This window comes from Peromyscus eremicus, unplaced genomic scaffold (assembly GCF_949786415.1).
Source record: "Peromyscus eremicus unplaced genomic scaffold, PerEre_H2_v1 PerEre#2#chrX_unloc_1, whole genome shotgun sequence".
NCBI classification, from domain to species: domain Eukaryota; kingdom Metazoa; phylum Chordata; class Mammalia; order Rodentia; family Cricetidae; genus Peromyscus; species Peromyscus eremicus.
The window spans coordinates 2,518,496-2,544,215 of NW_026734288.1; the positions used below are offsets into that span (position 1 = coordinate 2,518,496).

General features: G+C 36.1%; 1 protein-coding gene across 1 annotated transcript in view; it reads right to left on the reverse strand.

Moving 5' to 3' along the window:
• LOC131900904 (zinc finger protein 431-like) overlaps positions 1-25,720 on the reverse strand; it is a 239,187-nt gene that overhangs the window by 166,669 nt on the left and 46,798 nt on the right. The window lies entirely within an intron of this gene.

The following is a 25,720-nucleotide window of genomic DNA, read 5'->3' on the forward strand; positions in this document are numbered from 1 at the left end:
TTGTTGAAGATGATATTGACTTACATGTGATGTTATTATATTCTATGCCATTATTATATTCCCAATATTTTAACTTTTGAAGAGTGTATTTTAATGATTGTTTTTAACCTCATATTAATTTCCTGTTTTTATGAGTACAAATAAATGTATTATACCTTTTGTTTATTTATATTTTCCTGGACAAGTTGAATCTTCATTAAAAAAAATGATGACATTATGAAGATTAGCTATTTCAGAGATGGCAATTCTAATAAAAACACATCATTAAAATTTAAACTGGGTTCTATAGAAAACTATAAGAGTGGAAATAAGCATATGCAAAGAACAATATTATAAGTCCAAGGGAAGGAGAGAAAGGATTGTTTTAAGTAAATTGTGTCTCTATTTTCACAGTGAGATAAGATAATGCTTGATCCCCTTGATTCCTACAATTCTTCTTCCCTCTCTTCTTGCTCATAAGAACTCACAGAGTTTTAACTAGCAACCAGGGAGCCTTCAAGTGACCAAACTTAGCCCTCTACATATATGTAACATGTTTGTAGTTTGTCTATTTGTGGAAGTAATAACAATGGGAGCAGAGTCTGTCCCTAATGCTTTAGTTGGCTCTTCAGAGCCCATTCCTCTTAATGGATTGCTTTGCCTAATGTAATTTCAAGAGGAGGGTCTTAGTATTAGAGCTAATTGATAGATCATTCTTTGCTGATATGCATGGGAGGCTTCCCTCTTTCTTAACAGAGACAGAGGGGGAGTGGATTGGGGTGTGGAGTGGAATTGGGGAAGGAATTGGAGAAAAGGAGGGAGGGGAAAATGAGGTCAGGATATAAAATAATTAATTTTTTTTTTGTTTTGGTTTTTCGAGACAGGGTTTCTCTGTGTAGCTTTGCGCCTCTCCTGGAACTCACTTGGTAGCCCAGGCTGGCCTCAAACTCACAGAGATCCACCTGGCTCTGCCTCCCGAGTGCTGGGATTAAAGGCATGCGCCACCACTGCCTGGCCAATTAATAAATTATTAAATTTGTAGAAGAATAACAGTACAAACACACAGACAAAAAAATTTTGTTTGTACATTGACTACTGATGAGTCTCAGTATAAGATAGTCATTCTTAACTTTCCTAATGCTGAGACATTTTAATATAGTATTAAATTTCTTGGTGACCTTAAACTATAACATTATTTTCATTGCTCTTTAAGAAGCATAATTTTGTTCATGTTATAAATTGTAATGTACATATCTGATATTGCTGATGGTCTTTCAAGATCCCTGGTAAAGGGTCATTGCACCCACCAAAGGGACCATGACCCACAGGTTTAGAACTGTGGCTGAATGATTTCTATAAACTGATTATGTAGAGAGAAATGTATACAAGCAAAAATAAACAAGATGTAACTTATTCTTTAAATATTGTCAAGTGAAATTCAAGGTAGATACCTGATAATCTAGTATCTTTGAACACTTATCGAAAATTGGCTAAATGATTCCTCAAGGAATCTATATAAATGATTTGACAAATGCTAAAATGAGTGTTCTTTTAAAGCAAATGTAAAAGCTAAATCTCTCTGGGAGATTTCATAAACTGTTTTGAGTATAATAATATAAAATAAAAATATCTATAAGTCACAGAAAAAATCTTCCACTCCTTTAAACCTTCACAAATTATTCATTTCATAGAGAAAATAATTCAAATGCCCAGTGTGTATCAATATAACTTTGAGACATGGGATCTTTTCCTACAGAACTTAAACTTGAAATATATCACATATCTTCACCCTCAATGATATTTATTGAAGATTATTTTCGCTCTTTAATCATTTAAAAGAATGTTATGGAGTATTATATGAAAAAATATTTATACTTGATATTTCCTTAATATCATAAAACTTCACTGAATATTTCCTTAATCTTACTCTCTATTTCATATTGTAAAATACACCATGCTGGTTTTAGCAATGACTCAGTGTCATATTAGAGCTTAGAGGATTCCCAAGAGTAGAACAAATTGTGTATGCATTACTAGAAATCAAATCACTCAAAAAACAACAATTGGAGGCCTATTCATAACTCAGGCTGTATTTATTCTGTAAGTAAATTTCTATTTTTAAATGTTATAAGAAGTACATCTAGTGTGTTGTTTTCTTTGCCTATTATCCTTTATTTTGAGGCAAGGTTTGATTGTTGTCAATATGTAAGTGAATTCATTTACTATAAATAAGACTTCCACAATTGAAAACATTAACAGAAAATTCAATAAGTAAAAGAAATACTGAGTTGTGTTACAGAGAAAGATGATTCCATCAGAAAACCTCAGAAAATTAAGTGCATGTGGTGTGTTCTTGTGGGTCTAGGTAGGTGTGCATATACCTATACTATCATATGAAGTCATATAAGATCATGAACATTGAAGAAAATCATCTCAAATGAAGAAAAGCTTATTTGAACTCTAGCCTATGGTATTTCATTCCAAGGCTACTTAGCTCAATTTCTGTTGTTACATCTTGATACAGAATTTAATAGTTTTTGGAGCACATGGATAAAAGATAACTCACCATGTAGAATCAGTGAGATCTATGCCATCTGCATGGATTAAGCCTCTAAGTAGCTCCTGAAGTTCTGATCTCATTATTAGTCCCCTCCTACTCACAACCACTTTCAACTGTCCCAGAAAAGCAGAAAAGTGATCTGAAACACTTCTCTCAGGTTATACTACTGCCTCGATTTTTGGGACCCTCAATTATGTCTGTTCTGTTTCATAGATTTCTATTTTGTCTCCTTCAAGTTTGTCTCTATGTTCATAAATACATGATCATCTTACTCTATTATTATTTTTATTAGCTTATTTTTGCACAGACTTATTTTTCCTCTAAACGGCTTTGACATCATCAAGCCTTTATCTTAGTGTCCGGTGAGTGTTCTGGGTTTTCTCTCAAGCAATGCCAGTTTTCCTATGAGTTTGGATTTTGTGAACATTAGCAGACTTTTTTACTGGTCATGACTGGAGAGTGTGTGAAACAGTCAAAATCCACTGACTTTTCATACCTTATGCTGTTTTCTCTGTTTCTCACAGCCACATTTATAATTGGTTATGGTCTGGATTCAGGAAGTCATAATCAAGGTCCTGACTCACACAGAGAATTTAAAATAGAGAATTTTTTCACAAGACAACACATACTACAGATAACACCTCTGCAGTAAAACAGTGGGTTCTTTAAGTGCAATTATTCAACAGTATAGAGTAGTGTATGGGCCTTCTGTTTGATCAATGTTCTGTGTACACGTTTGTGTGGTGTGTGTATGTGTATGTTTCTCTCTTGTAGCTTTTTGTCACAGTGTGAAAGGAGTTAGCTCTGTACTTAGAAAACATTGGCTCTGAATAACAAAAAAACTTGGTCACATGTTAAGAAGTGACATTATGGAACAAGTTATGTCAACCATACTGGGTGTTCCTTTAATTATGTCAATTAAGTGGAGTAGTTGAATACTAAGGTGCAAGACACTAACGGGCTTCTACGCTGAAGTATGGGCTTGAAAAATGTAAGACTGCTCACTGCATACCTGCTTTATCATGTGCCTAAATTTAATCATGTGCAAACTTGTTTATGTGTAGGCGTTGAGACATATTGGTTTTTTTTAATTGAAATTTCCAGGAAAACACACAGTACTTTCCATTTCCAATGTACCACAAACTAGTTCAGATAATTTTTCTTCATTTCCTCAGAGCTATAATATTGGGAGCCATCAATAAAGAGAAACTTAAAGGTAAAATAGAGGGAGGATTATGAGGAATAAATTAATAATGTCTTTGAAATGACTTCTAATTGCAGTTTGAACAATGTGAAGATCCAAGTTTAGTAGGAGAATAGAGGCAGCATTTAACTCAAACCTAGTGGAGCATATGTATGTTATGCTTTCAGAGTGTTTCTCTGCCTTGTGTCCATGAATGGAAATGTGTTTGTTTCAGAAAAACATAGCTAGTCAATTTGTGTCAGACATACATTCTCTTTGATCTTAAATTAAAAATCTTTGGCAAAGAACCTTCTGATAAAAGCATGGTTAAAGAAGGAATCTTTTCACTAACCAGGCAGATTTCTCACCTAATCTCAGTGAGTCTAGAGTGCCTTCTGCAGGTGTGGAATTTATATATTAAGGTCAGACTAGATGATACCATACAACTAATAAGCATGCAATTCAGATACCAGATTTGTCTTGTAGGAAGCTATTAGTGTCCATGAGTTACCAAATAAACTTCTGGGAAAATACAGGCAAATTAACATAATTGTAATTTGTTATGCTTGCTGAGAGTAAGGAGAAGCATGATTGTTATCGTTATCCTTCTGTTTATTTCTCTAAACTGACTACATTTAATTCTACCCCAGTTTTATTTCCTTCCTCCTACTCTGGGTTCCAATCTGTTTCTTCCTGCAGAGTCTTGACATACATATCTGGACTATGGTGAGAGGTTTATTCATTTATGAAGGAGGTGGTTATCCTGCAAAATTCCCTATCCAAAAAAGGTCATTTTATCTTCTTCAGTTTAGGATTAGTTTTTCTTTAATCTTGTTTATGACCTTTTAAAATTTGACTTTCTATCCAACAAGAGGAATTAGTGTTCATTAGAATCCTATTTAAAAAATGTGCATAGGCTGCAGTAACTAAAAACTGAATATTGAAATTTAAACAACACCAAGGAATTCCTGTGCATTCATTTCTGCACAGAGACATGCATATCATAAAGCCCCGATTCTAGTAAATACCGTACCTAAGTGCAAGAAAAAGACAAAAAAATTAAAGGTTTGCCTAGTTTCTTCCAAATATTAAAGGGGTGTTTGAGTAATTACTATGGAACTCATGTAGAAAACCAAAAGAACCTTAGTATGTGTGCAGATTTCTATGTAGTGAATGCCAGTTCCATGGATTGGTCAGTTAATTGTATCATGGTAACTAATGAGAAAAGTCAGTGGAGACTTTAGAGATGAATTCGTTGCCTTCATGCTTCTTGGACACAAGAAACTAGATTTATTACCCAGTTGAAGAATTACTTTCATCTGAGAATACTCCACAGACACTGTCTGTTATCCTCCATGGGAGCCTCATTTTGCTTTAATCGTCTAACCCAAAAAAAGAGAGTGTGAGGATTTTTAATGCTTCTCAATGTCAGCAGTGTTCAGCCTCTCTTTGAACTGCCATCTTGACTCTGCTAGTTATAGCATGTCAATTTAACCAGGTTGCCAGGTCTGTACTAAAGTCATTCATGATGCTGGCCAAACAGACTAAGTACCTGAATACATAAAAGTAGTTTTGTCTACCTCTAGAAGCTCACGTTGTTCTAAATCTCTGCTCTGTTATAGTACACTGAGTTAGCATTTTAATCCTGCCTTTCAGTCTCTTATTGTGGTAGAATGTATATGGGCCTTTTCTTGCTTTGAAACCCAAAATATTATCAGGAAGGTGAAATTTTGAGATAAAAGTTTCCTGAGAGGATCCAGAGACAAGAGTAAAAAAAATGGCTTTTTCTCAGGTAGTGTATTATGTGTGGAAGTGGGACATGTTGTCTGTTTTCCTAGAAAAGCTTCTTTTTCGAAGATCCCAAACCTTTACATTACCCCTCAGTTTTTACAAGACTTTCATTTTCTTTTTCTGAACTGATTGTTAAGGGAAAGTCTTTAGAATTCATGTCTCATAAGTGTGTGCTCTTGTCCACTATGTTCTCATCATTTTATTTATTTATTTATTTATTTATTTATTTTTTTGTTAATTGTTTTGGTTTTTCAAGACTGGGTTTCTCTGTGTAGCTTTGCGCCTTTCCTAGAACTCACTCTGTAGCCCAGGCTGGCCTCAAACTCATAGAATTCACCAAGCTCTGCCTCCTGAGGGCTGAGTTTAAAGGTGTGTGTCATTGACACCGGGCTATTTTTTTAGCATAAATTCTCTGCATTAATGCATGATGTAGCCTTTTGATATAAAAAAACATGCATACACATGTCCTACTGAAAATGGAATTGAGTCATCTCTTATGAATGAGAAACAAGCCATGTTCCATGATCCTTCTGCCTAGGTATCTGTTTGCTCAATATAGATTGTTTCAAGAAAGAGGCCCTGTGAAAAAGGGTGGCATATCTTTCTGTCAATGTATAATGATTAAAGTAGTAGTATTGGTATGAAAGACATACTGTGTTATATACTATGATAAAGTATTTAAATGTAATACAACCTTCCAAATGGAATTTGTCAGTCATAAGCTGGAATGAAATTATCCTATCAGGCGAGTTTTCTTCTGTTTGCTATTCTGTTTTGTGACTAGATTCATAGAGTCTATTCCATCATTTCTCTGTGTAAACTACTAACCTCCTTGTGAACCTGCAATGACCTTCTGTTGTGCTGAGACCTGCTACCAATCTCTCCTCTGGAAGCTGATGCTAATATTCTTGCCCTGGCTGTGTGCTTTTGCCTTTGCCTTCACCACTTAGAGGTCACTGTTTTCTCTTTAACAGTAATAACAGTTCAAAGGAATTTACAGAGCAATGTGAAAATTCAACAAGGGTCAAAGTAGAAGGTAATCTTTGTCTTTAGGTGTGACCTGTACTCCTTCTCTACAGAGTAGGATGCCTCTATGGCTTTATATTTGTGTTGCTTACTATGGCCCGACATGAGCCTTTGGAAGCTCAAAACAACAAATGTTGTGAAATATCCTTCATTCGAGCCACAACTTTAATCATTTCTTAAAGCGATCCACCTACTAAGAAAAAGCATTCAAATATATGAGCTTCTGGGGGCCATTTTTGTTGAAACCACCACAAACTCAAAAAGAATTAAACCATGCCTTTCACAGGCCATTTCTCTTGATAGTTTGTGGTACCTGAAAGAGGCAGTGGCACCTGTGTAACATAGGTCCATTTAAACTGTCCTTATATATGTGGATGCATGAGCTCTAGAATTTTTCTACAGTATTAGTTTTCCAAATGTGCTTAGAGTTGATTACTGCTCCTCATAGTTTCTGAAATGTGTAGCATGAATCTTAAAAGTTCTTATTAATAAAATCAAACCTGAGCCAGGTATTGGGGTGAACTGGAAGATCAGAGAACCAGAACAAGCCACAGCTACCTCACCTTGCCTCCGGATCCTCAGCTGGTCTTGTTTCCTCAGACTGGAGTTCTCTAAGTCCTCATCCAGGATGGGTCTCAGATGAACTGTGCTGCTCCAAAGCCTAAAAGCTTAACCAGCCAAAATTCTTCTAATTTCTGGCCCTCACGCCTTACATACCTTTCTGCTTTCTACCACCACTCCCTGGGATTAAAGGCTCGCTTTCTGGGATTAAAGGCGTGAGTCACTATGCCTTGCTGTTTCCAATATGGCCTTGAACTCACAGAGATCCAGAGGGATTTCTACCTCTGGAGTGCTAGGAATAAAGGTGTGAGTGCTACTATTTTCTAGCCTTTGTATCTGGTGGCTGTTCTGTCTCTGACCCCAGATAAGTTTATTAGGGTGCACAATATTTTGGGGAACATAGTACCACCACAGAAACGTCCTTCACTCCCATCATCGATGAAAGATGAGAAAAGTACAAAATTTAATTAAACATTAGGAAATTACTACAATGTATTTGTTCATGGAAGGTTTTCTTTTAACATCCTTATCTTTTTGTGAAGTAGCATGAAACAATCTGTTCCTAGGTAAGATGTAGTTCAAATCTACAGTTCACATCTGAAAATCCAGATTTTTAAACATAAAACCTGTTTGAGGTCCCCAAAAGAAGTTGTGAATATTAGCTATCCATTAAATTTTGAATATGGTTTTGGAGTTCAACATACTCTTTTGAGCTCCTATGCAAATGCTCACTGACAAATTGGAAGCAAGATCTGATTTTAGAAAAAAATCAGCTTCAGGCTTGCATGCTGAAATTCAACTTGTGAGTCTGCTCTTATGATCCTGTGTGTCTTTGAGCAGTTTGTGCTCTGTTCTTGGCTCTGCTTCAGGAGCTCACAACTGTCAGCTATTTATTTCTGTATAGCAAGTTGGGAAAGGGGAGCAAGTGGGATATCCCTTTCTTTTTATTATATCACTAGAAAAATATCCATATAGAATCACTGAAATGCCTGGGACATCACAATTCCTCCTCTTCTCCAAAGCCTACCATTTGTCCATATTCTTCAAACTAGGTATAAATCCTTCATTTTATTACTTTTTTTTTGGGGGGGGGTTTGAGACAGGGTTTCTCTGTGTAGCTTTGCGCCTCTCCTGGAACTCACTTGGTAGCCCAGGCTGGCCTTGAACTCACAGAGATCTGCCTGGCTCTGCCTCCCGAGTGCTGGGATTAAAGGCGTGTGCCACCACCGCCCGGCGATATATTTCTATATTGAATGTATATCCATCTGTCTCCCTTTGCCAGAATTATGAGAATGTAAATTATCTTTGCTGGTCTTGACTAACAATCACAAACCCAGACTCACAAAACTTACTTAATTCTTGATTACCCAACTAATGCCAGTTCCATAGCTGTCTACTCATCATGTCCTCAGCACATATATCACACTATCCTCCCTCTCAGAACAGATCTTTTTGAAAATTTTTATAAATTACTTACAACAGAATACGTTATTTAGTTAACTTATTCTCCTATCAGCCATTAAAGCATTTGGCAAATTAACATAAGTCAGAACAGTATTTCTTTATGGGCCTATTGACTTTGAAAAATATAGTCATAGACTTCATTCTGGAGGAGTAGGGTTGCCTGGTCTCTAATCAGTCACAAAATGTTGAAGAACTATATCAACCTGATTTCTCCAGGTGGTAATTAAAATTTTCTTGCACCATTCTGAGTTTTTTTCCAGTGATTTCTATCAAGTGTAAATAGGAGACATAACTGTTTTTTGTGAATGAATCTCACATATGCATTTTTGTTTTAAAAGTATTGAAGACACAGAACTTACAGAGTGTTGTGGTTTCTCCTCATATGGCACAGGACACTTGATCTCAGATATATTTTTCTGTGTTCCTGTGCTCTGTCTATCTGTATTTTCTTTCTTTTCTCAGCACTCCACTTTGATCTGTCAATGGTGACATACTGGACAAGAAAACAATAACCCAATAGTTTCTATTCAAACAAGAGAGAAGTTATCTGAGTTCCAGAATGAAATTGTATTCATAATTTCCTATTAAGGAAGAAAATGGTCTGCTTATTTAAGTACTAATGAGTTTTGAGAGTAGCACAACTCCAATAAAACTTATAGACAGAAATAAACATGAACAACCCTCAACAAATATGACCTCTTTTTAGAATTTATGAAGGTAAATACCAAACTTGTCACCAAATAAGCAAATAAATTTGAACTAACTTTATAAGTTGAAAAATAACTCATCTAACCCAGAAATATTTGTTTCTTCAATGCTTTACATCAGGAATTTTTCCAGGTAAATGTAAATTTTGTAACTCCTTTTAAACTTAAAGGAAGCTTAACTTATTTTAATGAATAAAGTGTATTATATTTAATGATATAATACAAATCTCTATCTAGGTTAGAAAATTATCTACATCATTCAATTATAACCCTTTATTTGTAACTCTAGGAAATACTCATTTGTGTATGCATAAATGGGGCAAATTGGATGATTATTCTAGATAAATATTAATGCAGAATATTTTATGGAAATAACTTACAAAGAGCTATTATAAGTGGCTATAATAGCATTTCAATGACATTGAATTGGATTTAAAATATATGACATATTATGATAATGAATTTTTTTGGTCCTTAATGAATACTATAATACTAAACACATTATTTCCCATAAATATATTTAAGATCTCCTACTATACAGTATGTGGTTTTACATTTAAGGTGAAATATATTAAGCTAAAGCTATGTTGTAAAGAGACAATATGAGATTAGTGTTTTGCTTATGTGTGTGTATGTGTGAATGGCCATGTATGGTCTCATGCCTTCTGGCATATTCTTACAATGCAAGGAAATGTCCAAACAAAAAAACTTAAATTCACTTGAGATGCTCTGATGAACATTGTTGTTCGAAGAAAGTCACAGTTGAAAGATGATTTGGGCTCATGCTTCTCTTATTTCCAAGAGTAATGATGAGAATATGTGAACAAAATGCTCCTCATCTCATGGAAAGGGATCATCTCCTGGTTACTGCCTTTTTATACTTATAACCTCTAAGCAGCTCAACTTCTGAGAAAGCTTCACAAATGTCTTCCTATTTAAAAGCTGAGACTCTGTCAGAAATTCTGGATTGCTAGATAACAGTCCATTGTGATGGGGATCCACAACTATGGTATTTAATAGTTTTCTTGTACATTACTACTCATGATAAAGCAGACCATGGGATAGACATTCCTCATTAAGCATAAACATTCAGATTCCTCATAGTTTTTATCACTAAATCACTTTCCTGTCAGATCAGAAAAATAGTTTCACTTTTCTCTAGGGCAAAAATAGTGTTTGTCATCTTTAATGATTGCCATTCTCATTGTGATGGAAAGAAATTCAATATTGGATTTAAGTTGTATCTCTCACTGAGTAAGAAAAGTGTGTGGTTCTACGTCATACCTTTTGGAAATTACCCATTCAAATATTGAGAAATAGCTGTCCATGCAATTTGTCTTTTATTTATTTTCCTTCTTAAATAACTTGAGATTGTATTTTGACACTAACTCATGAATTGTAGGTTGCTTTTTTATGTAGCAGTTTAATAATGTGACCATTTATTAGACTAAAAATATTAATCACTCCCCTAAGGACCAGAATATACTCAATCAGGGGTATGCCCAGTAAATGGTTTCCATCATGAGAATTACTTTCTACAGTTGCCCTGAATTTGAGTTTGAAAGTGGATTATCCTATGAAATTGTACTCACTAAGGTATCAATGAGTGTATCTTAACAGAACAGTTGCTATTCTATGTTGTAGGCTTCTTCAGGGTCTGTGGTAGTTTCAAATAAAATGACCCTCAAAGGGACTGGCATTATTAGGACATATGGTTTTGTTGGAATAGGCATGGCCTTATTTGAGGAAATGGGTCACTGGGGGTCGTAGTTGTGGTTTCAGATATGCTCAGGCTACTCCCAGTATCTCAGTTCACTTCCTATTGCCTTTTCAAGATGTAGAACTCACAGCTACATGTCCAGAATAATATCTCCCTTCACTCAGCCATGTCCCAGGATAATGACAATGGAGTGAGCCTCTGAACTGTAAGCTACCCAATTAAATGTCTTCCTTTATAAGAGTTGCAGTGGTCATAGTGTCAACTCACAGCAATAGAAATTCTAAGACAGATATTTGTAGTAACAACTGGGATATTACTGTAGTAGACCTGACCATGATGTTGTTTAGAGGAATTTGACTATAGTATTTTGGGATAGGAAAGCAGTGGAATGCTTTAAGTAGGGATAAGTCAGCCAGAGTAGTAGACTGGAAGATTTTAACTGTGGGGCTTGGCTCAAGGATTCTCAATAAAAATAATTTTGGTATGTGGCTTAGACACCATATTTGTAATATTTTGTTGAATAATGTGGCTGCCTTTTGCCCTGTCTGAAGAGTTTGCCTGTGGCCAAAGTGAAGAATGTTGGATTAATTCCATAAGCAAAGGAAATCTCAAAACAGCCTATTTAGACACTATTATTTATTTTCTAGTGTTCATATTTATAATGATTTATGATGTAAAGGAGCAAGCTGAGAAAAGAAAAATATAAAGTATATTTTGAGGAGAAAAGTAGTACCAGGAATCAGAATGGAGCTAAGTTCTTAGTTCAAGGAGATAAATGAAATGGAATAAAGTTTGTGGTAACCCCAGGGAAAGATCCCATGGAGCAAAGTTTCTAACTTTTCAAAGCAAATTAAAGAAAATCTTAGAGCATGGTGAGGTCATGAATGTCTTTAATATCAGCACTCCAGAAGAAGAGGTCAGTGGAAGTCTGAGTTTTATGTCAATCTGACCCGCAGTGTAAATTCCAGTACAGCCAACCTTCAGCACTGAAGGAAAGCATGGAATAGGAAAATCTGGTGAGGATATAATTGAACAAGGAGGCTATGCTTCAGTGCCAACAAGCAGCAGATATGGCAGCTTTAGCCACCTGGCTTGGCTTTAGAATCAAGGATAGAAAACACATTATTCAACCATATTCCATGACTAAGGAAAGCTGCTGAGGCCTGTCATGTGTCAGAGGTGTCCCTGAATAGAGGATTGTGATTAACAGGCAGCATGCCAAGAGAGAGAGAGACTGAGCCTAGCAAGGGCATCTGAAACCTCAAAGTCTACTTGCAGAATACACATTCTCAAAAAAGGCCACAGCAACTCCTGGAATGTCTCACCTACTTATCCCAACAGTAAGTCATTTGGGAAAAAAAGGGTTCAAATATACTAGCCTGTGCATGCTATTCTTATTCATACTACCACACATATTATATGGTTATTAAATCATGTTTATAAGGAAATGGAATGTTTTGATTAATAGATAACCATGCAATACAAATATATGGAAGTACATAGAGAAAAACATGTATGAAAACAATGATACACATTAATCTTTTTTTTCATTTTTCTTTATCAAGAAATTTTCTACTCACTCTACATACCACCCGCAGATCCCATCTCCTCTCTCCTCTTACCCTCTGGCCCTCCCTCCCAAGCCACCCCACATCTCCACATCCCCAAAAGCAAGGTCTCCCATATGGAGTCAGCAGAGCCAGGCACACTGAGCCTAGGCAGGTCCAAGTCCCTCCACACTGCACCAAGCCTGTGCAAGGCATCATACCACAGGCACTGGGCCCCCCTAAGCCTGCCTATGCCCCTTGGATGGATCCCGATCACCCTGTCTGGGTGCCCTCCAAACAGTTTGAACCACAAATCTGTCTTCTGTATCCAGAGGGCCTAGTCCAGTCCCATGGGGGTCCACAGCCACTAGTCTACCATTCATGGTCTTCTACCGGTGTTACATATTAATCTTAAGCAATAGCACATTACCACATTCTAGACTTTGAAATGTCTGTTGTATAAATCATTTATATCTGTCTTCAGTGTGTCAAGGGTTAGAATGTGCTTCAATACAGAATGTCTTTCTGTTTGGTACAAGCCCATGGATTTTAGAACACGTTAACTTTAAAAGCTGGAAGGCTGCTACACAGACTACTTCCTATGCTCTTTGTGTGCCCATTATCAGAATGTTCTGGCATCAGCTTCAATTTGTGTCTCTTTCTAAGACAAGACTGTTAGCAATCTAGATTGTACTAATCTAACAATGAGTAAAAAAACCTGGCCACTCTCTATTTTGCACCTTGCACTTCTGCAACCTCATGTTCATGGCAGACATCCATGATCTCTGGATTTTTACTACCTAGAAAGAAATAGACAAGAAAAAGTTAGATAAAGTTGAAATACTCCATTTGAATATTGAAGTGAAATTTGAATTATTACTATGGCATTCCTTGAGAGAACCAAGATAAACAATTACAGGTTATGTTTGCAACTGAATGCAGTATCACATCCTATGGTTATACAGTAATTGTTTAAAAAAATGAACTGAGGAAGAACTGGGTGGCAAAGAGTACTTATATTTAGGTGGATTTCACAATCAAAATTTCAACAAGAAAAATCTAGGTGGTTTGAGTTGAAGTGTCTTCATTCACAACCAAAGCTATTAAACTGGATGTAGGCATGCCATTTTAAGGTTTGCATAGATATGGCATTTGATGGTGAATCCAAAAGAATTATCTTCCCTGCTCAAAAGAAACTTGAGAAAGAATCTAATAATTTGTTTCACTGTGAAACTGTGAAATGATGGAATTTTAAAATGAAACCTGGAAACAAAAATAATGCCTCATTGGAGACATTGGGGAGGCATTAGTTTCCTGCTGTGCCTTGGGTGTAGGTAAGTATATTTTTTACCCAGTGAGAGAAATACTTTCAGGTGTTACTACCCCTCAGATTCCATCCACTATTTCAAATACAGCTGTCAGTTATGCTTTAATTAATGATCTCAAGGAAATGGAATGTGAGGAAGGGGTCACTGCAACTTCTTACAGCTGTGTTCAGACTCAATTAAAAACGGCTGTGCACAGTATAAAGGATGGCACTGAAGCTACATACCCAGGTTGCAGAGATTTCCATGATCCACTAGAATAACAGACCCTCCCAGTGCAGGAAAGGAGAAGCTAAGTTTTGATGTGTCTCTAAAAGTTCATGGGTTTTTGCATCTCTGTTGTGTCTCAAGTCACTGATCGGGGACATTTTTTCCTGCTTTCTGGTCTCTGAGTATGGTATCAGGGAATGCAGATGCTGTTGCCTTTGCCCACAGAATAGTATCAGAAAGGTGAAACTTTAAGATAAACTTACAGAATCCATAAGGAAGGAGAAGGACAGATGGCATGTTTTCAGGTAAATCCATGGACAAGGATAGGACAGGTAGACACTGCACAATTAAATGCTTCTTTGCAGAGCTCTCAACCTTCACTATAGTTCCTCATTGTAAGAAAACTATTTTTTATTATATTCTGAATATAAATTCTTTATTATCAGTGTCCTTTTGGTTCTACATCCTTCTTTCCACCCTTTCCTGCTTTTTTTATTTTACACTATGACTTTTCTACATGAGTTCTTGATCTGAAATATTTACAAATTTTATGATTTTAGAGATGCATGTTGAAACTCAATTCCTATTGTGGACAACTTCGGACATTATTTATCCCTGAGAAAAGGTGCATATTTGATGAAATGTTTAGATATTGGGAACTTTGATCTCACAAAAATGTCACAACATCCTCTCTCTTAATATGTAACATTTGAAACTTGCATATCGATTACTGATAACACAGCAAGTTCTTTAGTTAAATGCTTTTTTTCTGGGCTAAATAGAGACTCAAACCATCATAACAATGAAAAATTGAATTTTCACTTCAGAGTCCATTGACTTTCAAGGACATTGCCATCAATTTCTCCAAGGAGAAATGGGAATGCTTGGACACATCTCAGAGGGATTTGTACAGAGATCTCACATTGCAGAACTACAGCAACCTGGTTTCAATAGGTGAGAATAAATTCTTTCATGATTGCTGCTTAGCCCTAGAAATGTCTAGCAACTTGAATTAGTATTTTAAAATGTTTTCTATCAATGAATTTCAATTATTTCTACATATTGGTGAGTGTAATATTGACTGAAAATTTTCTTATTTTAAGAGGTCTTTTAACTTATATTTTTGATTGTGAGCCTAGCCTTTAATGGCTGAGGCAAGACTGGCCACACTAGTGGAAGCCCATGAACTGTGGACTGGTAGCTGTGGAGCCCCCATGGGACTGGACTAGGCCATCTGGATACAGAAGACAGTTGTTTGGCTCGAACTGTTTGAAGGTAACCCAGGCAGGGGGATTGGGATCTGTCCCTGGTCTATGGGTGGGCTTCTGGAATCTGGTGCCTGTGGTGTGACACCTTGCACAGCCTTGGTGCAGTGGGAAGGGACTTGGACCTGCCTAGGCTCAGTGTGCTGGGATTTTCTGACTCCCCATGGGAGACCTCGATTTTGGGGATGTGGGGATGCAGGGTGGCCTTGGAAAGAGGGCTGTGGCATGGAAGGAGGGAGGAGGAGGGGTCTGTGGATAGCATGTGGAGTGAGTAGAAAATTTCTTAAAAAAGAATAATGAAAAACAAACAAACAAACAAAAAACAAAACAAAACAAAACGTCTTTTAATTTAGCCTAATTGCTGTGGGATGTTCTGTATGGCAAATGTGTTGCTCTGATTGGTTAGTAAATAAAACACTGATTGGCCAGTAGTCAGGCAGGAGGAAGTATAGGTGGGACAAGAAGGAGAATTCTGGGAAGTGGAAGGCTGAGTCAGAGACACTGTCAGCCACCACCATGACAAGCCACATGTGAAGATGCCGGTAAGCCACGAGCCACGTGGCAAGGTATAGATTTATGGAAATGGGTTAATTTAAGATATAAGAACAGTTAGCAAGAAGCCTGCCACGGCCATACAGTTTGTAAGCAATATAAGTCTCTGTGTTTACTTGGTTGGGTCTGAGCAGCTGTGAGACTGGTGGGTGAGAGAGATTTGTCGTGACTGTGGGCCAGGCAGGAAAACTTTAGTTAAAAATGGCACACAACATGTTGGCAAGAGTTTCCACCTAAAACCTGAGAAAAGATTCTAAAATGGAGCTAAAAACAGCTTCCTAATTGTCTCTTTCAAATGAGCGGCAGCCTGCCGGTTTGAGCTAATGTCGGGTTCCTAGTGTGTGCGCTTGACCTGCTGTATGATGGGAATGAGGCCTCTGCAAGTGGCACATTATGCTGCGTGGTGGATTTAGCCTTTGCTAGTACAAAACAAAAATGAGGTTTCTGGGCTACATGCTGCTTGGATAAAAACATAGACCACAATAGCTCCCAGAGCTGGTGGTAAACTGTGGGCCATGCAGGAAAACTTTAGTTACACGTAATACTTCCTTCAATCCAATTTTTTTTTGGCAGTCAGTCAGTCAGTAGCAATAATGTTTGAATACAGTTTGATTATAATAGTTTTATTTTTGTAATGGGGTAATATAAGGAAAGTTGAATGTATACAAAATTAACATTATGGATTTCTTAAAAGTCTATAACACCTGTAATAAGAGTCCACTTAGGAGTCTTTCTTTATGTAACTTCATATCCACTGAGTAAAAGCCTGTGTTTGATCCCGTCTTTTTCACATCATGTTAAGTAATTTTCGTATCTCTCTTATAATTCACAGGCCTTTCTGTATGAAAACCAGAGTTAGTCACCTGTCTTGAACAAAACAAAGAACCCTGGACCATTAACATAAGGGAAGTAGAATGTAGAGACTCAGGTAAGTTGGAAGGAAACTGGTTCATTTGTGGAGTACAAAGAAAGAAAAAAATAATAACTTCATTTGGATTAGCCCAGCTCCTCAGTAGAAGTGAAGCCTGAGAATTTTATTTAGAATTGTGTACTAGGATCAAGCACACAGAGAATTTTACATGATTTTCCCTCATTTACAGAATAGTGTTTAGATGAAATTTAGAATGCCAATACCAATTTCACAATGTATGTGGTGCTTTATTTTGTATTCCAATACATATCTGAATTTTTCTCCTATGTGACAGTGATTCTAGTGTTTTTCTGTGGTTTTTGAAAAATTTTACAATGTATCTTGGTCAATTTATTGTTATTTCTTTTACCCCCTTGCATACCATCCCTTTATCACACTAACCTAATGTCCTGATTCCCACATCCCATCTCATTCTCTCTATCAAAGAAATAACAGAAAATGCATTAAAAAATTGAGGAAGATTTCTGCTGGCCAACTATTTCTGAACACAAGGCTTTCAATATGATTGATGTACCCTGATGTTACTCAATTGAAAAACAGATTTTCTTAATCATGGAAGTTAAGAACTGCACATGTTCTAGTCAAAAAGTTGTGACTATTGGCCTACTTTCCATTTTAAAAGCTGAGATTTTTATCTTTCTTGAGCTTCTGTGAGTTTTGGCCTTGCTGTCACACACTTGGTGATTGTATGACCATTATTCCTATAATATTTGAAAGCTTCTTCCCTGGAGTCATTTACCATTTTTTGTCTTTGTGTTCTCTCTGCATCCATTTATTCATATGCGCTTGAACCCTGATGCAAGGATTAAGACAAAGAAATATCAGGTAGGGATTAGTTCTCCAAAATCTCTATATTAAGCTTCTCTGGTGAAGGATGAGTGATGCACAAATCTAATGGTATAACAATATGGCATTATTTGTTGGCACACAATTTCAAGTTTGGATATTGGCTACACCGTCATTTAGTAAAGATATTTAAATTGTTTTTAGATATATACATGTTTTTTGTTTTGTTTTTTTTAATAGTACTGGATTTATTAATTAATTTATGCATGCAAGTATATTAGTACACACTTATTTTTCCCCCCTCCGGCCCCCTTCACCTTCCCCCCAGCCCGCCCCCCATTCCCATCTCCTCAAGGGCAAAGCCTTCCCTGCAGACTGAGATCAACCTGGTAGACTCAATCCAGGTAGGTCCAGTCCTCTCCTCCCAGGCTGAGCCAAGCAATCCTGCTTAGGCCTCAGGTTTCAAACAGCCGACTCATGCAATGAGCACAGGACCCGGTCCCACTGCCTAGATGCCTCCCAAACAGATCAAGCCAATCAACTGTCTTACCCATTCAGAGGGCCTGATCCAGTTGGTGACCCTTCAGCCATTGGTTCATAGTTCATGTGTTTCCGTTCGTTTGGCTATTTGTCCCTGTGCTTTATCCAACCTTGGTCTCAACAATTCTCGCTCATATAAACCCTCCTCATTCTTGCTAATTGGACTCCCAGAGATCCACCCAGGGCCTAGCCATGGATCTCTGCATCCAGATCCCTCAGTAGTTGGATGAGGTTTCTAGCACAACAATTGGGATCGCTCAATGACAGAGATATGGAATGAGATCTACATGAACAGCCTGGATATGAGTGGGGGTAGTGAAGGGCGAGGGTTGAGGGAAAGAGAGCTTGGGGGAGCGGGAGATCCCAGCTGGATCAACAACAGAGAGGGAGAACAAGGAATAGGAGACCATGGTAAATGAACACCACATGAGAATAGGAAGAAGCAAAGTGCTAGAGAGGCCCACAGAAATCCACAAAGATACCCCCAAAACAGACTGCTGGCAATGGTTGAGAGACAGCCCAAACTGACCTACTCTGGTAATGGGATGGCCAAACACCCTAATTGTCGTGATATATACATGTTTTAAAAAGCTTTTACAGAAGTACAGTTGTCTGTGTTTCTTCAAAAGATTTCTCCTGTGGTCCAGAGAGATAAAAACACTTTGCTGCAAATCTGATTACCAGAGTTCAATCAACAGGACACAGTGAGTGGAAAGAGGTTTCTGAAAACTACCATACAATCATATACATGCCCACATATATAGTCAATAAATATATAAATATATTGTCAAGATTATCAAGAACAGGTCTATAATCATAGTTACTCCTCTTTGTAATTAAAATTTATTTAAATTTTCTGGTATAAAATATATATTTTATACCAGAAAATACATATTTTATACCAGAAAATTTGAATCAAGATTCTTATGCTTGGTGCTAAGGTTACTGCTAGTCTCTCATTCACCTATTGTACTGACTTTCCTTCCATCATAACTTAAAAATTGTCCCAAATTTTTGTTTCCCAATTCAGTGTCCCTCTATCTCAAATCCCTAATCAAAGAATTAAAGACACCTATTGAAAGCTGTGACAAGGAGAATTGCCATCTGCCATGGGTTATCCCTGTTAGTGCTTGTCTAATGCGAAGTAGTGAGGCCTGAAATGATATAATCATTAACAATAAAGCTGGACTAACATTCTGAGGTTATATATTTTGTATGTATACTTGAGAAAATATTTACATAAATATATAACTGTAACAATTATCAACTGGAAGTTATATTATTGATTTGAGGATATGGGAGGAGTTGGAGGAAAAGTGGCAGGGATAATGTTAAAATGAAATAATATAATTATATTTAAAATAATTTACACTTAAAAAAGAATTTTTGAATTTCACATGTAAACTCTGAGTTATGATATTTTACTTTGAAATAGAATTCTACATTTCAATCTACTTTGAACATATAAATTTTATTCAGTAGGTGTTTTATCAATGTGGTGCTTTTGGGGAAACAAAATTTCTCTGTGTAACTGCCCTAACTGTCCAGAACTTGCTCTGTAGTCCAGGCAGGCCTGGAACTCACAGAGATTTGCCTGTCTCTGCCCACAGAGTTCTGAGATTAAAGCCTCTGTGTCCTGAGTGCTGGGACTAAAGGCATGTGCCACCGCTGTCCAGCTTGCTTTTTTGTGTTGTTGAATAGAAACTTATTAGATATCTAAGACTTTTTGCGAAATACACATTGTAATGCACTCTGACCACCATTCACAGTCTGCATTCAAGTCAGTGAAGAACACTTTAAGAAAAAGTCAGACTGTGATTCACATTGAAGGGCCATCTGGGATGGTTGTATCAGTTAGTTACACTAGGACAGGACATAGTGAGTCCAAGATCAAGGTTTGCTTTCCTGACAACTAGTTTTATAGAGGAGAAACCATCCATCTTAATGTTGCCCAGAACAACGTTGCCTAGTTGACACTATTGGCATTTTTTTATTGTCTGGACATATGATTTACGTTTCTCACCTTTCCTCTTTTTTGAGACAGGGTCTGTATCCATGTAGCCCTGGTTGACCAGAAACTGAATATGTAGATCAGGATGGCCTAATAACCATAGAGAATCACCTACCTCTGCCTCTGCCTCTGCCTCTGCCTTCCAATTGCTGAGATGAAAGGCAAGTCTTTTATCAATAGGTATTCCTAGGCATCTGAAAAAAATGAAAGACCTACAGAATTATCAATGTAATTGTGGGGATTTTGAAAGTTTCTGAACTCGTGTTCATAAAGCTCTATGGACTTGATAGGCATATTTTTTCATGATCATTTTATTCTTTTTTCAACAATTACTCTCCCTAAATAACTACATATTAACATGTATTAAATAATTAATCACAGAAAATCTATATGTGATTTTTTTTATTTCTATAACTTTGTCATTTATCTGTTTGGAAAGAATATTTTGATCTAAATTGATAATGCAATTTCCAAATAAAAAGAATATTTTTAATAATGGTTAATAGTTTCATTTTGTATTCTAACAATTATATTTACAGTTGTTAGTTACATTACATGCTCAAAGAAGACCTTCTCAAATTTTTTGTATTATAAAATACTAGTTCATGAAATGGCCTTTTCCATATTCATCATATTTGGACATTAATTCCTTATGGAAGAAATACTGAAGATTTTTGTTTAAATCTTTTTGCTACTTACCACATATTGGTGTCATTTTATAAAAAAATTTGTATATTATTTTTTGTCTAATTCTACACAGTTAGATAATGATTGCCTTTCACTTCTTTCAGCTCTGTTTTGTTATCCCATTCATGAGTCATTCACAAAAGAGTATACAGATGATACTTGCCAATGAGAAATATCAGGACAGTTTAAATGTAATAGCCTTGTTGAATTACACATAAGAGATTTCTGGACAAGAAGATCTGAGAATAAAAAGCATGAATCATGTGCTGATGGAAATGGTCTTTTTGTAGTACCCATCATTGACATTCCTGACAGTATAGATGAAGAAGTTCCAGCTTCTCCTCACAAAGCTCACTCTGCATCATTTCCATTCAGATGCTGCAATTTCCATTCAACTATTCAAAATGACTCAAGACACACTAAAGGGAAACAACCAACATTCAAAGCATGTAGACAGTATTTCACCCACCCATCAAAATTTGAGGGGAATCCAAGATTCAGTTTTGGACAAATTCATAAGAAATTTGGGAGGATTTACAGGAGATACTCAGACCTTTTCAGAATTAATGTGGTTCATACTAGAGAAAAAATGTGCAAATGTAAAATATGTGGAAAGTTGTTTTCTACATTATCAGCATTTAAGGAGCATCATAAAATCCATTTAACAAAAGAATCATACAAATGTCCAGAACATGACAAGTTCCATTTCCATGAATCAAAATATAGAGGTCATTGCAAAATCCATACTGAAGAAAATGCTTTCAAATGTACAGAGTATGGCAATTCCTTTGCCCATGGGTTTTCTCTTCATCTTCCTCAGAGAAGTGATTCAGGAGAAAAACTTTTCATATGTGAAGCACGTGGCAGGGCTTTTACTCAGAGTTCAACACTTCATATTCATCAGACAAGCCACACTGTAGAAAAACCTTACAGATGTAAAGAAAATGGCCAGTCACTTAACAAGGCCTCAAATTTTCAAGCTCATCAGACAGTATACATTGGAGATAAACTTTGCAAATGCAATATATGTGACAATTATTTACTAAGAGCTCAACACTTCAAATTCAAAAAAGAGTACATACTAGATTGAAGCCTTACAAATGAAAAGAATGTGGAAAGTACTTTATCAGATGCCCAACACTTAAAGTTCATCAAAGATTATACACTGTAGTGAAACCTTACATTTGTAATGTATGTGGAAATACCTTTAATGTAGGCTCTAATCTTAAAGTGCATCAAAGAATACACACTGGAGAAAAATCATACAAATGTTCAGATTGCGGCAAGTCAAAGGAACTCAAATCTTCATGTTCATCAAAGAATACACACTGGAGAGAAACCTTATAAATGTTCAGATTGTGGCAAGTCATTTACTCGTAGTTCATCACTTCAAGTTCACCAAATACACATTGGAGATAAACTTTACCAATGTAAAGAATGTGGAAAGTCCTTTATTCAGATATCAGCACTTAAAATTCATGAAAGATTACACACTGGAGAAAAACCATACAAATGTTCAGATTGTGGCAAGTCCTTTACTCAGAGCTCAAATCTTCATGTTCATCAGAGAACACACACTGGACAGAAACCTTATAAATGTTGAGATTTTGGCAAGTCCTATACTCAGAGGTCAAAACTTCATGTTGATTAAAGAATACACACAGTAGAAAAATCTTATAAATGTTTAGATTGTGGAAACTTCTTCACTCACAGCTCAAGTTTTCATATTCGTCAAAGAATACACACAGGATTACAATCTTAGAGATGCAAAGAATGTGAAAAGTTCTTTAGGCAGATCTCACATCTACAAAGACATCCCAAACTCCACACAGGAGGAAAATATTACAGATGTGAAGAATGTGGCAAGTCCTTTACCAGGGCCTCTACACTTCCAGTCCATCAAAGAATCCTCAATGGAGAAGAAAGATAAAAATATACTGATTGTTACAAGTCCTTTGCCCATGATTCACATGTTCAAGGCCAATAAATACCCATTGAAAACAGAACCCTTAAAGTTGTAATGAATGTGTTATGTATTATGTCCTTTTCCCATGGATCATCTTCGCATAAACTCACTAAAACCATACACTGGAGAAAGCTTACAAATACAAAGCATGTGTGAAAATATTATCTAGTTTTGTATACCTTGATGATCATCACATAATCTATACTAGAACCTATACAATTTCAAGAATGTTGCAGGTGTTATGGAGTCCTCTGATATTCAAGCCTCACAGAGTATCACTAATGGGAAGAAACTTAACACATGTACAGAATTAAAAAAAAAATTCTTTACAAGAAGCTAAAAACTTAGAACATGTCAGAAAATTCATGAAAGAAACAAACTCAATTGGTAATTATTACCCCAGTACTCATGCAATTAAAGGATTCTCTATAATATGGATAACAGAACAAAATCTTTAGCAAATGTTCAAACCTTATTCAATGTCAGATGAGTGACATCAGGAAGTCATATGCTTGGTGTGATTTTAGAAATATTTTACCAAGAAATAAAATTTATGTTCACAAAAAGTTCCTTAGGAAACAATCTACATACACAGCAATGAATCAAACAAAATTACACAATAATCATGTATTAAAATGACATAGGATTAATTTGACAAGATATGAAAGAAACAATAATTTAATATGTGAAGACTTATGCCAGGATAATATTATGGATAACTATTTCAAGTCAAAATCACTGCATAATTTACTGTATATTTTACGGTACAGGATATTGATCTTAGGCTGCTACAGCTTTTATATAAATATTTTTTGTTTTGCTAATACTTGAGATTTTATAGAATATAATACAGATTTTTTTTTTTTTTGGTTTTTTTGAGACAGGGTTTCTCTGTGTAGCTTTGCGCCTTTCCTGGAACTCACTTGGTAGTCCAGGCTGGCCTCGAACTCACAGAGATCCGCCTGGCTCTGCCTCCCGAGTGCTGGGATTAAAGGCGTGCGCCACCACCGCCCGGCATAATACAGATTTTTTAAACCAGTAATTATGCCGAAATTTTTTTCTATCACTAAATACAATAAAACGTTGTTCAGTTTCTGCTGCTCTGGAATGTTGGATATTTATTTTATAATGATATTGTATAATTAATGCCAATTACTGCTTTACAGAAAATGTCCAAAACATGTCATGAAAATACAAAGCATATTGTTTTGGGAAAATATAACAGATTCATTCACCGGAAGTATATAAGGGGAAAAAAATAAGGCCTGAGTAGGTCTGTGAGTTAACTAGAGCTGTTTACATGGACGACTTTAGATCAAGGATCAAGACATAGACATACACAAAAAGGCAAACAAACTTCCCCTCATCACCTGAGGGTTGAAACATTATAAATCCTCTTGTGATCTTATGAAAATGTTAATAGTTAGGGGGAAAAAACTCTCCACCATAATTTGCTCTTTTCAGAATTTAGGCTTCAACATTTCAAGGCTAAAGAGACAGAAAGTACTGTGTAGCTAGAGTTTTGAACATGAGTATTTGCATAGCTTTAGATAGTAACTCTGCCTTTCTATTATCACCATGCAGTAAACCTTTAACTCTATTTGAATGTAGGTATTATTGACAAAAAACTTGTGATGGTGATTTCACCTCAGAGAACACAGACACCTCACCCCAGCTTTTCTTTGGGTCCCAGTGTCGTATCTGTCTGTTTTTTTCCTCATTCTCTCACCAATTTACTTAGATCTGTAACAAGAGACATACTGGACAGGAAAGCAAGAGACAATAGTCTCTATTCAAACAAGGAAGAAATTATTTGGGTGCTTGTAAGGAATTGTATTCATAATTTCCCACTAAGAAAGAAATTGCCTGGTTGGGAATTTAGCTCAGTGGTAGAGTGCTTGCCTAGCATGCATAAGGCCTTTGGTTTGGTCTTCAGCTCTGAAAAAAAAAAAGACAAAATAACAAGAAAGATATTGCCTACTCATGGGCCTGAGATTAGAATTTCTGCAATAAAATTTTACAGACCGAAATGAACAATAACAGCCATCAGCAAATTTTTTCTAGTCTTAGAATCCATGAAAGTAAATAAGAAACTAGTCCCTATATAAGCAAATAATCACAACTAGTTTTCAAAACTAGAAAGATGACTCATTTAATCCAGAAAATGTTGTTTCTTCAATGCCTGATCTCATAATTTTGTTTATGAACATGTAAACTTTTCAACTTGAAGAAAGATTAATTTATTTTAATGAACATGGTATATTATTTCATTGATATAATACAAATATACATCTAAGATAGAAAGTTATATACATCATTTAACTATGTCTCATTATTTGTAACTCTAGGTAAAATTAATCTGGATCCCCTATAATTGGGGCACAATGGTTGATTAGTCTAGAAAACATTTCTTGAAGAAATTTTTACTGAACTAACATGCATAATATTGATTCAGCCATATCTGTTGGGAAGGGCAAAAGTCAGAAAACCATCACAGCTACCTGAAGAAGATCCAGCAAACCTGAGCAGCATAATGGCTTCCATGCCATTTTTCATTTTGAACTTGATATGTTGCAGATTTCAGGACTTTTAATATTTGTACAATTTAGGGATATTGGATTGCTGGAAATTTTCTTATGTATGATTTATGTCATCTCCCATGATTTCTGCTTCTAAGCTTCTCCAGTAAAGGCCTGAGCATACTACCCCTTCTACTTTTAGAAAGACAGCTTTATTTATTTCACTATATTCCTTAGCCTTGGAGATTTGGACACACATATAGAAGCCAGAGGTCTCTTATGAGGACATGAGATATTTTTAAAACATCTGTTCCTTTATTTATTAAGGAACAAGATAATCAAACCAAAGTAAAGTTACAGAGGTCAACAAGATTCGATTGGCTAGAGGAG